The sequence below is a fragment of the Diospyros lotus genome, chromosome 9, assembly GCF_014633365.1.
Source record: "Diospyros lotus cultivar Yz01 chromosome 9, ASM1463336v1, whole genome shotgun sequence".
In the NCBI taxonomy this organism is placed as follows: Eukaryota; Viridiplantae; Streptophyta; class Magnoliopsida; order Ericales; family Ebenaceae; genus Diospyros; species Diospyros lotus.
In genome coordinates this window covers 21,787,062-21,803,591 of record NC_068346.1, presented here as the reverse complement: position 1 = coordinate 21,803,591, position 16,530 = coordinate 21,787,062, and positions in this window count along the sequence as shown.

Here is a 16,530-nt window from a genome sequence, read left to right as displayed (position 1 = left end):
TCCCGACTTTGGTCGAAAAAAAAATTTCTTTTTTTTTTGTCAATTTTCAATGGTGGAATGAAGATAATTTCATATGGTTTTAAGTGTAGTTTTATTTGGAAGTGTAATTGAAATATTCACAAGATTAGGGGTTTAACTTGATTTTCGGTACAATTATGAGTAACCGAATGGATTGCAGGGAGTGCTCCGAAATCAAGATATCTAAAAAAATTATATGAAACGAACCAGAATTTCGATACGATTATTATGACATCGAAAAAAATCTGATCGGAAACAGTTTTTTGTGCAGCTAAAATTCAGGCCGAAAAGTCGAATCGTCGTAATTCGTTCACAAAAAGTCAATTGAACTCAAAATACACTTTAATTTAGTTATTAGAACAACCTTTTGGTTGTTTAATGTTGAAACAAAAGTACTAGCGATCAAATCGAACAATAGGACGTAAGCGTATTTTCTTCATTTTTCCCGACTTTGGTCGAAAAAAAAATTTCTTTTTTTTTTCTCAATTTTCAATGGTGGAATGAAGATAATTTCATATGGTTTTAAGTGTAGTTTTATTTGGAAGTGTAATTGAAATATTCACAAGATTAGGGGTTTAACTTGATTTTCGGTACAATTATGAGTAACCGAATAGATTGCAGGGAGTGCTCCGAAATCAAGATATCTAAAAAAATTATATGAAACGAACCAGAATTTCGATACGATTATTATGACATCGAAAAAAATCTGATCGGAAACAGTTTTTTGTGCAGCTAAAATTCAGGCCGAAAAGTCGAATCGTCGTAATTCGTTCACAAAAAGTCAATTGAACTCAAAATACACTTTAATTTAGTTATTAGAACAACCTTTTGGTTGTTTAATGTTGAAACAAAAGTACTAGCGATCAAATCGAACAATAGGACGTAAGCGTAATTTCTTCATTTTTCCCGACTTTGGTCGAAAAAAAAAATTTCTTTTTTTTTTGTCAATTTTCAATGGTGGAATGAAGATAATTTCATATGGTTTTAAGTGTAGTTTTATTTGGAAGTGTAATTGAAATATTCAAAAGATTAGGGGTTTAACTTGATTTTCGGTACAATTATGAGTAACCGAATGGATTGCAGGGAGTGCTCCGAAATCAAGATATCTAAAAATAATTATATGAAACGAACCAGAATTTCGATACGATTATTATGACATCGAAAAAAATCTGATCGGAAACAGTTTTTTGTGCAGCTAAAATTCAGGCCGAAAAGTCGAATCGTCGTAATTCGTTCACAAAAAGTCAATTGAACTCAAAATACACTTTAATTTAGTTATTAGAACAACCTTTTGGTTGTTTAATGTTGAAACAAAAGTACTAGCGATCAAATCGAACAATAGGACGTAAGCGTAATTTCTTCATTTTTTCCGTCTTTGGTCGAAAAAAAAAATTTCTTTTTTTTTTGTCAATTTTCAATGGTGGAATGAAGATAATTTCATATGGTTTTAAGTGTAGTTTTATTTGGAAGTGTAATTGAAATATTCAAAGATTAGGGGTTTAACTTGATTTTCGGTACAATTATGAGTAACCGAATGGATTGCAGGGAGTGCTCCGAAATCAAGATATCTAAAAAAAATTATATGAAACGAACCAGAATTTCGATACGATTATTATGACATCGAAAAAAATCTGATCGGAAACAGTTTTTTGTGCAGCTAAAATTCAGGCCGAAAAGTCGAATCGTCGTAATTCGTTCACAAAAAGTTAATTGAACTCAAAAAACACTTTAATTTAGTTATTAGAACAACTTTTTGGTAGTCTAATGTTGAAACAAAAGTACTAGCGATCAAATCGAACAATAGGACGTAAGCGTAATTTCTTCATTTTTCCCGACTTTGGTCGAAAAAAAATTTCTTTTTTTTTTTGTCAATTTTCAATGGTGGAATGAAGATAATTTCATATGGTTTTAAGTGTAGTTTTATTTGGAAGTGTAATTGAAATATTCAAAGATTAGGGGTTTAACTTGATTTTCGGTACAATTATGAGTAACCGAATGGATTGCAGGGAGTGCTCCGAAATCAAGATATCTAAAAATAATTATATGAAACGAACCAGAATTTCGATACGATTATTATGACATCGAAAAAAATCTGATCGGAAACAGTTTTTTGTGCAGCTAAAATTCAGGCCGAAAAGTCGAATCGTCGTAATTCGTTCACAAAAAGTCAATTGAACTCAAAATACACTTTAATTTAGTTATTAGAACAACCTTTTGGTTGTTTAATGTTGAAACAAAAGTACTAGCGATCAAATCGAACAATAGGACGTAAGCGTAATTTCTTCATTTTTCCCGACTTTGGTCGAAAAAAAAAATTTCTTTTTTTTTTTTGTCAATTTTCAATGGTGGAATGAAGATAATTTCATATGGTTTTAAGTGTAGTTTTATTTGGAAGTGTAATTGAAATATTCAAAGATTAGGGGTTTAACTTGATTTTCGGTACAATTATGAGTAACCGAATGGATTGCAGGGAGTGCTCCGAAATCAAGATATCTAAAAAAAATTATATGAAACGAACCAGAATTTCGATACGATTATTATGACATCGAAAAAAATCTGATCGGAAACAGTTTTTTGTGCAGCTAAAATTCAGGCCGAAAAGTCGAATCGTCGTAATTCGTTCACAAAAAGTCAATTGAACTCAAAATACACTTTAATTTAGTTATTAGAACAACCTTTTGGTTGTTTAATGTTGAAACAAAAGTACTAGCGATCAAATCGAACAATAGGACGTAAGCGTAATTTCTTCATTTTTCCGACTTTGGTCGAAAAAAAAAATTCTTTTTTTTTTGTCAATTTTCAATGGTGGAATGAAGATAATTTCATATGGTTTTAAGTGTAGTTTTATTTGGAAGTGTAATTGAAATATTCACAAGATTAGGGGTTTAACTTGATTTTCGGTACAATTATGAGTAACCGAATGGATTGCAGGGAGTGCTCCGAAATCAAGATATCTAAAAAAATTATATGAAACGAACCAGAATTTCGATACGATTATTATGACATCGAAAAAAATCAGATCGAAAACAGTTTTTTGTGCAGCTAAAATTCAGGCCGAAAAGTCGAATCGTCGTAATTCGTTCACAAAAAGTCAATTGAACTCAAAATACACTTTAATTTAGTTATTAGAACAACCTTTTGGTTGTTTAATGTTGAAACAAAAGTACTAGCGATCAAATCGAACAATAGGACGTAAGCGTAATTTCTTCATTTTTCCCGACTTTGGTCGAAAAAAAAAATTTCTTTTTTTTTTTTGTCAATTTTCAATGGTGGAATGAAGATAATTTCATATGGTTTTAAGTGTAGTTTTATTTGGAAGTGTAATTGAAATATTCACAAGATTAGGGGTTTAACTTGATTTTCGGTACAATTATGAGTAACCGAATGGATTGCAGGGAGTGCTCCGAAATCAAGATATCTAAAAAAAATTATATGAAACGAACCAGAATTTCGATACGATTATTATGACATCGAAAAAAATCTGATCGGAAACAGTTTTTTGTGCAGCTAAAATTCAGGCCGAAAAGTCGAATCGTCGTAATTCGTTCACAAAAAGTCAATTGAACTCAAAATACACTTTAATTTAGTTATTAGAACAACCTTTTGGTTGTTTAATGTTGAAACAAAAGTACTAGCGATCAAATCGAACAATAGGACGTAAGCGTAATTTCTTCATTTTTCCCGACTTTGGTCGAAAAAAAAAAATTCTTTTTTTTTTTGTCAATTTTCAATGGTGGAATGAAGATAATTTCATATGGTTTTAAGTGTAGTTTTATTTGGAAGTGTAATTGAAATATTCAAAGATTAGGGGTTTAACTTGATTTTCGGTACAATTATGAGTAACCGAATGGATTGCAGGGAGTGCTCCGAAATCAAGATATCTAAAAATAATTATATGAAACGAACCAGAATTTCGATACGATTATTATGACATCGAAAAAAATCTGATCGGAAACAGTTTTTTGTGCAGCTAAAATTCAGGCCGAAAAGTCGAATCGTCGTAATTCGTTCACAAAAAGTCAATTGAACTCAAAATACACTTTAATTTAGTTATTAGAACAACCTTTTGGTTGTTTAATGTTGAAACAAAAGTACTAGCGATCAAATCGAACAATAGGACGTAAGCGTAATTTCTTCATTTTTCCCGACTTTGGTCGAAAAAAAAAATTCTTTTTTTTTTGTCAATTTTCAATGGTGGAATGAAGATAATTTCATATGGTTTTAAGTGTAGTTTTATTTGGAAGTGTAATTGAAATATTCAAAGATTAGGGGTTTAACTTGATTTTCGGTACAATTATGAGTAACCGAATGGATTGTGCTCCGAAATCATGATATCTAAAAAAAATTATATGAAACGAACCAGAATTTCGATACGATTATTATGACATCGAAAAAAATCTGATCAGAAACAGTTTTTTGTGCGGCTAAAATTCAGGCGGAAAAGTCGAATCGTCGTAATTCGTTCACAAAAAGTCAATTGAACTCAAAATACACTTTAATTTAGTTATTAGAACAACCTTTTGGTTGTTTAATGTTGAAACAAAAGTACTAGCGATCAAATCGAACAATAGGACGTAAGCGTAATTTCTTCATTTTTCCCGACTTTGGTCGAAAAAAAAATATTTTTTTTTTTTGTCAATTTTCAATGGTGGAATGAAGATAATTTCATATGGTTTTAAGTGTAGTTTTATTTGGAAGTGTAATTGAAATATTCACAAGATTAGGGGTTTAACTTGATTTTCGGTACAATTATGAGTAACCGAATGGATTGCAGGGAGTGCTCTGAAATCAAGATATCTAAAAAAAATTATATGAAACGAACCAGAATTTCGATACGATTATTATGACATCGAAAAAAATCTGATCGGAAACAGTTTTTTGTGCAGCTAAAATTCAGGCCGAAAAGTCGAATCGTCGTAATTCGTTCACAAAAAGTCAATTGAACTCAAAATACACTTTAATTTAGTTATTAGAACAACCTTTTGGTTGTTTAATGTTGAAACAAAAGTACTAGCGATCAAATCGAACAATAGGACGTAAGCGTAATTTCTTCATTTTTCCCGACTTTGGTCGAAAAAAAAATTTTTTTTTTTTTTTGTCAATTTTCAATGGTGGAATGAAGATAATTTCATATGGTTTTAAGTGTAGTTTTATTTGGAAGTGTAATTGAAATATTCAAAGATTAGGGGTTTAACTTGATTTTCGGTACAATTATGAGTAACCGAATGGATTGCAGGGAGTGCTCCGAAATCAAGATATCTAAAAATAATTATATGAAACGAACCAGAATTTCGATACGATTATTATGACATCGAAAAAAATCTGATCGGAAACAGTTTTTTGTGCAGCTAAAATTCAGGCCGAAAAGTCGAATCGTCGTAATTCGTTCACAAAAAGTCAATTGAACTCAAAATACACTTTAATTTAGTTATTAGAACAACCTTTTGGTTGTTTAATGTTGAAACAAAAGTACTAGCGATCAAATCGAACAATAGGACGTAAGCGTAATTTCTTCATTTTTCCCGACTTTGGTCGAAAAAAAAAATTTCTTTTTTTTTTGTCAATTTTCAATGGTGGAATGAAGATAATTTCATATGGTTTTAAGTGTAGTTTTATTTGGAAGTGTAATTGAAATATTCGAAAGATTAGGGGTTTAACTTGATTTTCGGTACAATTATGAGTAACCGAATGGATTGCAGGGAGTGCTCCGAAATCAAGATATCTAAAAATAATTATATGAAACGAACCTGAATTTCTATACGATTATTATGACATCGAAAAAGATCTGATCGGAAACAGTTTTTTGTGCAGCTAAAATTCAGGCCGAAAAGTCGAATCGTCGTAATTCGTTCACAAAAAGTCAATTGAACTCAAAATACACTTTAATTTAGTTATTAGAACAACCTTTTGTTGTTTAATGTTGAAACAAAAGTACTAGCGATCAAATCGAACAATAGGACGTAAGCGTAATTTCTTCATTTTTCCCGACTTTGGTCGAAAAAAAAAATTTCTTTTTTTTTTTGTCAATTTTCAATGGTGGAATGAAGATAATTTCATATGGTTTTAAGTGTAGTTTTATTTGGAAGTGTAATTGAAATATTCACAAGATTAGGGGTTTAACTTGATTTTCGGTACAATTATGAGTAACCGAATGGATTGCAGGGAGTGCTCCGAAATCAAGATATCTAAAAATAATTATATGAAACGAACCAGAATTTCTATACGATTATTATGACATCGAAAAAAATCTGATCGGAAACAGTTTTTTGTGCAGCTAAAATTCAGGCCGAAAAGTCGAATCGTCGTAATTCGTTCACAAAAAGTCAATTGAACTCAAAATACACTTTAATTTAGTTATTAGAACAACCTTTTGGTTGTTTAATGTTGAAACAAAAGTACTAGCGATCAAATCGAACAATAGGACGTAAGCGTAATTTCTTCATTTTTCCCGACTTTGGTCGAAAAAAAAAATTTTTTTTTTTGTCAATTTTCAATGGTGGAATGAAGATAATTTCATATGGTTTTAAGTGTAGTTTTATTTGGAAGTGTAATTGAAATATTCAAAGATTAGGGGTTTAACTTGATTTTCGGTACAATTATGAGTAACCGAATGGATTGCAGGGAGTGCTCCGAAATCAAGATATCTAAAAAAATTATATGAAACGAACCAGAATTTCGATACGATTATTATGACATCGAAAAAAATCTGATCGGAAACAGTTTTTTGTGCAGCTAAAATTCAGGCCGAAAAGTCGAATCGTCGTAATTCGTTCACAAAAAGTCAATTGAACTCAAAATACACTTTAATTTAGTTATTAGAACAACCTTTTGGTCGTTAAATGTTGAAACAAAAGTACTAGCGATCAAATCGAATAATAGGACGTAAGCGTAATTTCTTCATTTTTCCCGACTTTGGTCGAAAAAAAAAAATTCTTTTTTTTTTTTTTTTCAATTTTCAATGTTGGAATGAATATAATTTCATATGGTTTTAAGTGTAGTTTTATTTGGAAGTGTAATTGAAATATTCGAAAGATTAGGGTTTTAACTTGATTTTCGGTACAATTATGAGTAACCTAATGGATTGCAGGGAGTGCTCCGAAATCAAGATATCTAAAAATAATATATGAAACGAACCAGAATTTCGATACGATTATTATGACATCGAAAAAAATCTGATCGGAAACAGTTTTTTGTGCAGCTAAAATTCAGGCCGAAAAGTCGAATCGTCGTAATTCGTTCACAAAAAGTCAATTGAACTCAAAATACACTTTAATTTAGTTATTAGAACAACCTTTTGGTTGTTTAATGTTGAAACAAAAGTACTAGCGATCAAATCGAACAATAGGACGTAAGCGTAATTTCTTCATTTTTCCCGACTTTGGTCGAAAAAAAAAATTTCTTTTTTTTTTTGTCAATTTTCAATGGTGGAATGAAGATAATTTCATATGGTTTTAAGTGTAGTTTTATTTGGAAGTGTAATTGAAATATTCGAAAGATTAGGGTTTAACTTGATTTTCGGTACAATTATGAGTAACCGAATGGATTGCAGGGAGTGCTCCGAAATCAAGATATCTAAAAAAAATTATATGAAACGAACCAGAATTTCGATACGATTATTATGACATCGAAAAAAATCTGATCGGAAACAGTTTTTTGTGCAGCTAAAATTCAGGCCGAAAAGTCGAATCGTCGTAATTCGTTCACAAAAAGTCAATTGAACTCAAAATACACTTTAATTTAGTTATTAGAACAACCTTTTGGTTGTTTAATGTTGAAACAAAAGTACTAGCGATCAAATCGAACAATAGGACGTAAGCGTAATTTCTTCATTTTCCCGACTTTGGTCGAAAAAAAAAATTCTTTTTTTTTTGTCAATTTTCAATGGTGGAATGAAGATAATTTCATATGGTTTTAAGTGTAGTTTTATTTGGAACTGTAATTGAAATATTCGAAGATTAGGGGTTTAACTTGATTTTCGGTACAATTATGAGTAACCGAATGGATTGCAGGGAGTGCTCCGAAATCAAGATATCTAAAAAAAATTATATGAAACGAACCAGAATTTCGATACGATTATTATGACATCGAAAAAAAATCTGATCGGAAACAGTTTTTTGTGCAGCTAAAATTCAGGCCGAAAAGTCGAATCGTCGTAATTCGTTCACAAAAAGTCAATTGAACTCAAAATACACTTTAATTTAGTTATTAGAACAACCTTTTGGTTGTTTAATGTTGAAACAAAAGTACTAGCGATCAAATCGAACAATAGGACGTAAGCGTAATTTCTTCATTTTTCCCGACTTTGGTCGAAAAAAAAAATTTCTTTTTTTTTTGTCAATTTTCAATGGTGGAATGAAGATAATTTCATATGGTTTTAAGTGTAGTTTTATTTGGAAGTGTAATTGAAATATTCAAAAGATTAGGGGTTTAACTTGATTTTCGGTACAATTATGAGTAACGGAATGGATTGCAGGGAGTGCTCCGAAATCAAGATATCTAAAAATAATTATATGAAACGAACCAGAATTTCGATACGATTATTATGACATCGAAAAAATCTGATCGGAAACAGTTTTTTGTGCAGCTAAAATTCAGGCCGAAAAGTCGAATCGTCGTAATTCGTTCACAAAAAGTCAATTGAACTCAAAATACACTTAATTTAGTTATTAGAACAACCTTTTGGTTGTTTAATGTTGAAACAAAAGTACTAGCGATCAAATCGAACAATAGGACGTAAGCGTAATTTCTTCATTTTTCCCGACTTTGGTCGAAAAAAAAAATTTCTTTTTTTTTTTTCAATTTTCAATGGTGGAATGAAGATAATTTCATATGGTTTTAAGTGTAGTTTTATTTGGAAGTGTAATTGAAATATCAAAGATTAGGGGTTTAACTTGATTTTCGGTACAATTATGAGTAACCGAATGGATTGCAGGGAGTGCTCCGAAATCAAGATATCTAAAAATAATTATATGAAACGAACCAGAATTTCGATACGATTATTATGACATCGAAAAAAATCTGATCGGAAACAGTTTTTTGTGCAGCTAAAATTCAGGCCGAAAAGTCGAATCGTCGTAATTCGTTCACAAAAAGTCAATTGAACTCAAAATACACTTTAATTTAGTTATTAGAACAACCTTTTGGTTGTTTAATGTTGAAAAAAAAGTACTAGCGATAAAATCGAACAATACGACATGAGCGTAATTTCTTCATTTTTCCCGACTTTGGTTGAATAAAAATTTTTTTTTTTTTGGTCAATTTTCAATGGTGGAATGAAGATAATTTCATATGGTTTTAAGTGTAGTTTTATTTGGAAGTGTAATTGAAATATTCGAAAGATTAGGGGTTTAACTTGATTTTCGGTACAATTATGAGTAACCGAATGGATTGCAGGGAGTGCTCCGAAATCAAGATATCTAAAAATAATTATATGAAACGAACCAGAATTTCGATACGATTATTATGACATCGAAAAAAATCTGATCGGAAACAGTTTTTTGTGCAGCTAAAATTCAGGCCGAAAAGTCGAATCGTCGTAATTCGTTCACAAAAAGTCAATTGAACCAAAATACACTTTAATTTAGTTATTAGAACAACCTTTTGGTTGTTTAATGTTGAAACAAAAGTACTAGCGATCAAATCGAACAATAGGACGTAAGCGTAATTTCTTCATTTTTCCCGACTTTGGTAGAAAAAAAAAATTCTTTTTTTTTTGTCAATTTTCAATGGTGGAATGAAGATAATTTCATATGGTTTTAAGTGTAGTTTTATTTGGAAGTGTAATTGAAATATTCAAAAGATTAGGGTTTAACTTGATTTTCGGTACGATTATGAGTAACCGAATGGATTGCAGGGAGTGCTCCGAAATCAAGATATCTAAAAATAATTATATGAAACGAACCAGAATTTCGATACGATTATTATGACATCGAAAAAAATCTGATCGGAAACAGTTTTTTGTGCAGCTAAAATTCAGGCCGAAAAGTCGTCGTCGTAATTCGTTCACAAAAAGTCAATTGAACTCAAAATACACTTTAATTTAGTTATTAGAACAACCTTTGGTTGTTTAATGTTGAAACAAAAGTACTAGCGATCAAATCGAACAATAGGACGTAAGCGTAATTTCTTCATTTTTCCCGACTTTGGTCGAAAAAAAAAATTCTTTTTTTTTTTTGTCAATTTTCAATGGTGGAATGAAGATAATTTCATATGGTTTTAAGTGTAGTTTTATTTGGAAGTGTAATTGAAATATTCGAAAGATTAGGGGTTTAACTTGATTTTCGGTACAATTATGAGTAACGAATGGATTGCAGGGAGTGCTCCGAAATCAAGATATCTAAAAATAATTATATGAAACGAACCAGAATTTCGATACGATTATTATGACATTGAAAAAAATTTGATCGGAAACAGTTTTTTGTGCAGCTAAAATTCAGGCCGAAAAGTCGAATCGTCGTAATTCGTTCACAAAAAGTCAATTGAACTCAAAATACACTTTAATTTAGTTATTAGAACAACCTTTTGGTTGTTTAATGTTGAAACAAAAGTACTAGCGATCAAATCGAACAATAGGACGTAAGCGTAATTTCTTCATTTTTCCCGACTTTGGTCGAAAAAAAAAATCTTTTTTTTTTTGTCAATTTTCAATGGTGGAATGAAGATAATTTCATATGGTTTTAAGTGTAGTTTTATTTGGAAGTGTAATTGAAATATTCGAAAGATTAGGGGTTTAACTTGATTTTCGGTACAATTATGAGTAACCGAATGGATTGCAGGGAGTGCTCCGAAATCAAGATATCAAAAAAAATTATATGAAACGAACCAGAATTTCGATACGATTATTATGACATCGAAAAAAATCTGATCGGAAACAGTTTTTTGTGCAGCTAAAATTCAGGCCGAAAAGTCGAATCGTCGTAATTCGTTCACAAAAAGTCAATTGAACTCAAAATACACTTTAATTTAGTTATTAGAACAACCTTTTGGTTGTTTAATGTTGAAACAAAAGTACTAGCGATCAAATCGAACAATAGGACGTAAGCGTAATTTCTTCATTTTTCCCGACTTTGGTCGAAAAAAAAAAAATTCTTTTTTTTTTGTCAATTTTCAATGGTGGAATGAAGATAATTTCATATGGTTTTAAGTGTAGTTTTATTTGGAAGTGTAATTGAAATATTCGAAAGATTAGGGGTTTAACTTGATTTTCGGTACAATTATGAGTAACGAATGGATTGCAGGGAGTGCTCCGAAATCAAGATATCTAAAAATAATTATATGAAACGAACCAGAATTTCGATACGATTATTATGACATCGAAAAAAATCTGATCGGAAACAGTTTTTTGTGCAGCTAAAATTCAGGCCGAAAAGTCGAATCGTCGTAATTCGTTCACAAAAAGTCAATTGAACTCAAAATACACTTTAATTTAGTTATTAGAACAACCTTTTGTTGTTTAATGTTGAAACAAAAGTACTAGCGATCAAATCGAACAATAGGACGTAAGCGTAATTTCTTCATTTTCCCGACTTTGTCGAAAAAAAAAATTCTTTTTTTTTTTTGTCAATTTTCAATGGTGGAATGAAGATAATTTCATATGGTTTTAAGTGTAGTTTTATTTGGAAGTGTAATTGAAATATTCAAAAGATTAGGGGTTTAACTTGATTTTCGGTAGAATTATGAGTAACCGAATGGATTGCAGGGAGTGCTCCGAAATCAAGATATCTAAAATCAATTATATGAACCGAACCAGAATATCGATACGATTATTATGACATCGAAAAAAATCTGATCGGAAACAGTTTTTGTGCAGCTAAAATTCAGGCCGAAAAGTCGAATCGTCGTAATTCGTTCACAAAAAGTCAATTGAACTCAAAATACACTTTAATTTAGTTATTAGAACAACCTTTTGGTTGTTTAATGTTGAAACAAAAGTACTAGCGATCAAATCGAACAATAGGACGTAAGCGTAATTTCTTCATTTTTCCCGACTTTGGTCGAAAAAAAAAAATTCTTTTTTTTTTTGTCAATTTTCAATGGTGGAATGAAGATAATTTCATATGGTTTTAAGTGTAGTTTTATTTGGAAGTGTAATTGAAATATTCAAAAGATTAGGGGTTTAACTTGATTTTCGGTACAATTATGAGTAACCGAATGGATTGCAGGGAGTGCTCCGAAATCAAGATATCTAAAAATAATTATATGAAACGAACCAGAATTTCGATACGATTATTATGACATCGAAAAAAATCTGATCGGAAACAGTTTTTTGTGCAGCTAAAATTCAGGCCGAAAAGTCGAATCGTCGTAATTCGTTCACAAAAAGTCAATTGAACTCAAAATACACTTTAATTTAGTTATTAGAACAACCTTTTGGTTGTTTAATGTTGAAACAAAAGTACTAGCGATCAAATCGAACAATAGGACGTAAGCGTAATTTCTTCATTTTTCCGACTTTGGTCGAAAAAAAAATTTTTTTTTTTTTTGTCAATTTTCAATGGTGGAATGAAGATAATTTCATATGGTTTTAAGTGTAGTTTTATTTGGAAGTGTAATTGAAATATTCGAAAGATTAGGGGTTTAACTTGATTTTCGGTACAATTATGAGTAACCGAATGGATTGCAGGGAGTGCTCCGAAATCAAGATATCTAAAAATAATTATATGAAACGAACCAGAATTTCGATACGATTATTATGACATCGAAAAAAATCTGATCGGAAACAGTTTTTGTAGCTAAAATTCAGGCCGAAAAGTCGAATCGTCGTAATTCGTTCACAAAAAGTCAATTGAACCAAAATACACTTTAATTTAGTTATTAGAACAACCTTTTGGTTGTTTAATGTTGAAACAAAAGTACTAGCGATCAAATCGAACAATAGGACGTAAGCGTAATTTCTTCATTTTTCCCGACTTTGGTCGAAAAAAAAAATTCTTTTTTTTTTGGTCAATTTTCAATGGTGGAATGAAGATAATTTCATATGGTTTTAAGTGTTGTTTTATTTGGAAGTGTAATTGAAATATTCGAAGATTAGGGGTTTAACTTGATTTTCGGTACAATTATGAGTAACCGAATGGATTGCAGGGAGTGCTCCGAAATCAAGATATCTAAAAATAATTATATGAAACGAACCAGAATTTCGATACGATTATTATGACATCGAAAAAAATCTGATCGGAAACAGTTTTTTGTGCAGCTAAAATTCAGGCCGAAAAGTCGAATCGTCGTAATTCGTTCACAAAAAGTCAATTGAACTCAAAATACACTTTAATTTAGTTATTAGAACAACCTTTTGGTTGTTTAATGTTGAAACAAAAGTACTAGCGATCAAATCGAACAATAGGACGTAAGCGTAATTTCTTCATTTTTCCGACTTTGGTCGAAAAAAAAAAATTTTTTTTTTTTTTTTGTCAATTTTCAATGGTGGAATGAAGATAATTTCATATGGTTTTAAGTGTAGTTTTATTGGAAGTGTAATTGAAATATTCGAAAGATTAGGGGTTTAACTTGATTTTCGGTACAATTATGAGTAACGGAATGGATTGCAGGGAGTGCTCCGAAATCAAGATATCTAAAAATAATTATATGAAACGAACCAGAATTTCGATACGATTATTATGACATCGAAAAAAATCTGATCGGAAACAGTTTTTTGTGCAGCTAAAATTCAGGCCGAAAAGTCGAATCGTCGTAATTCGTTCAAAAAGTCAATTGAACTCAAAATACACTTTAATTTAGTTATTAGAACAACCTTTTGGTTGTTTAATGTGGAAACAAAGTACTAGCGATCAAGATTAGGGGTTTAACTTGATTTTCGGTACAATTATGTGTAACCGAATGGATTGCAGGGTGGTGCTCCGAAATCAAGATATCTAAAAAATTTATATGAAACGAACCAGAATTTCGATACGATTATTATGACATCGAAAAAAAATCTGATCGGAAACAGTTTTTTGTGCAGCTAAAATTCAGGCCGAAAAGTCGAATCGTCGTAATTCGTTCACAAAAAGTCAATTGAACTCAAAATACACTTTAATTTAGTTATTAGAACAACCTTTTGGTTGTTTAATGTTGAAACAAAAGTACTAGCGATCAAATCGAACAATAGGACGTAAGCGTAATTTCTTCATTTTTCCCGACTTTGGTCGAAAAAAAAAATTTTTTTTTTTTTTTTGTCAATTTTCAATGGTGGAATGAAGATAATTTCATATGGTTTTAAGTGTAGTTTTATTTGGAAGTGTAATTGAAATATTCGAAAGATTAGGGGTTTAACTTGATTTTCGGTACTACAATTATGAGTAACCGAATGGATTGCAGGGAGTGCTCCGAAATCAAGATATCTAAAAATAATTATATGAAACGAACCAGAATATCGATACGATTATTATGACATCGAAAAAAATCTGATCGGAAACAGTTTTTTGTACAGCTAAAATTCAGGCAGAAAAGTCGAATCGTCGTAATTCGTTCACAAAAAGTCAATTGAATTGCAAAATACAGTTTAATTTAGTTATTAGAACAACCTTTTGGTTGTTTAATGTTGAAACAAAAGTACTAGCGATCAAATCGAACAATAGGACGTAAGCGTAATTTCTTCATTTTTCCCGACTTTGGTCGAAAAAAAAAAATTCTTTTTTTTTTTTGTCAATTTTCAATGGTGGAATGAAGATAATTTCATATGGTTTTAAGTGTAGTTTTATTTGGAAGTGTAATTGAAATATTCGAAAGATTAGGGGTTTAACTTGATTTTCGGTACAATTATGAGTAACTGAATGGATTCCAGGGAGTGCTCCGAAATCAAGATATCTAACAATAATTATATGACACGAACCAGAATTTCGATAAGATTATTATGACATCGAAAAAAATCTGATCGGAAACAGTTTTTTGTGCAGCTAAAATTCAGGCCGACAAGGCGAATCGTCGTAATTCGTTCACAAAAAGTCAATTGAACTCAAAATACACTTTAATTTAGTTATTAGAACAACCTTTTGGTTGTTTAATGTTGAAACAAAAGTACTAGCGATCAAATCGAACAATAGGACGTAAGCGTAATTTCTTCATTTTTCCCGACTTTGGTCGAAAAAAAAAATTTCTTTTTTTTTTTTGTCAATTTTCAATGGTGGAATGAAGATAATTTCATATGGTTTTAAGTGTAGTTTTATTTGGAAGTGTAATTGAAATATTCGAAAGATTAGGGGTTTAACTTGATTTTCGGTACAATTATGAGTAACCGAATGGATTGCAGGGAGTGCTCCGAAATCAAGATATCTAAAAATAATTATATGAAATGAACCAGAATTTCGATACGATTATTATGACATCGAAAAAAAATCTGATCGGAAACAGTTTTTTGTGCAGCTAAAATTCAGGCCGAAAAGTCGAATCGTCGTAATTCGTTCACAAAAAGTCAATTGAACTCAAAATACACTTTAATTTAGTTATTAGAACAACCTTTTGGTTGTTTAATGTTGAAACAAAAGTACTAGCGATCAAAGATAGGGGTTTAACTTGATTTTCGGTACAATTATGTCTAACCGAATGGATTTCAGGGAGTGCTTTGAAAAATTCAAGGATATCTAAAAAAAATTTATCTATAGTTGATAACGAAACCAGAATTTCGATACGATTATTATGACATCGAAAAAAATCTGATCGGAAACAGTTTTTTGTGCAGCTAAATTCAGGCCGAAAAGTCGAATCGTCGTAATTCGTTCACAAAAGTCAATTGAACAAAATACACTTTAATTTAGTTATTAGAACAACCTTTTGGTTGTTTAATGTTGAAACAAAAGTACTAGCGATCAAATCGAACAATAGGACGTAAGCGTAATTTCTTCATTTTTCCCGACTTTGGTCGAAAAAAAATTTTTCTTTTTTTTTTGTCAATTTTCAATGGTGGAATGAAGATAATTTCATATGGTTTTAAGTGTAGTTTTATTTGGAAGTGTAATTGAAATATTCGAAAGATTAGGGTTTAACTTGATTTTCGGTACAATTATGAGTAACGAATGGATTGCAGGGAGTGTCCGAAATCAAGATATCTAAAAATAATTATATGAAACGAACCAGAATTTCGATACGATTATTATGACATCGAAAAAAATCTGATCGGAAACAGTTTTTTGTGCAGCTAAAATTCAGGCCGAAAAGTCGAATCGTCGTAATTCGTTCACAAAAAGTCAATTGAACTCAAAATACACTTTAATTTAGTTATTAGAACAAACCTTTTGGTTGTTTAATGTTGAAACAAAAGTACTAGCGATCAAATCGAACAATAGGACGTAAGCGTAATTTCTTCATTTTTCCCGACTTTGGTCGAAAAAAAAAAATTTCTTTTTTTTTTGTCAATTTTTCAATGGTGGAATGAAGATAATTTCATATGGTTTTAAGTGTAATTTTATTTGGAAGGTGTAATTGAAATAGTCGAAAGATTAGGGGTTTAACTTGATTTTCGGAAGAAATTATGAGTAACCGAATGGATTGCAGGGAGTGCTCCGAAATCAAGATATCTAA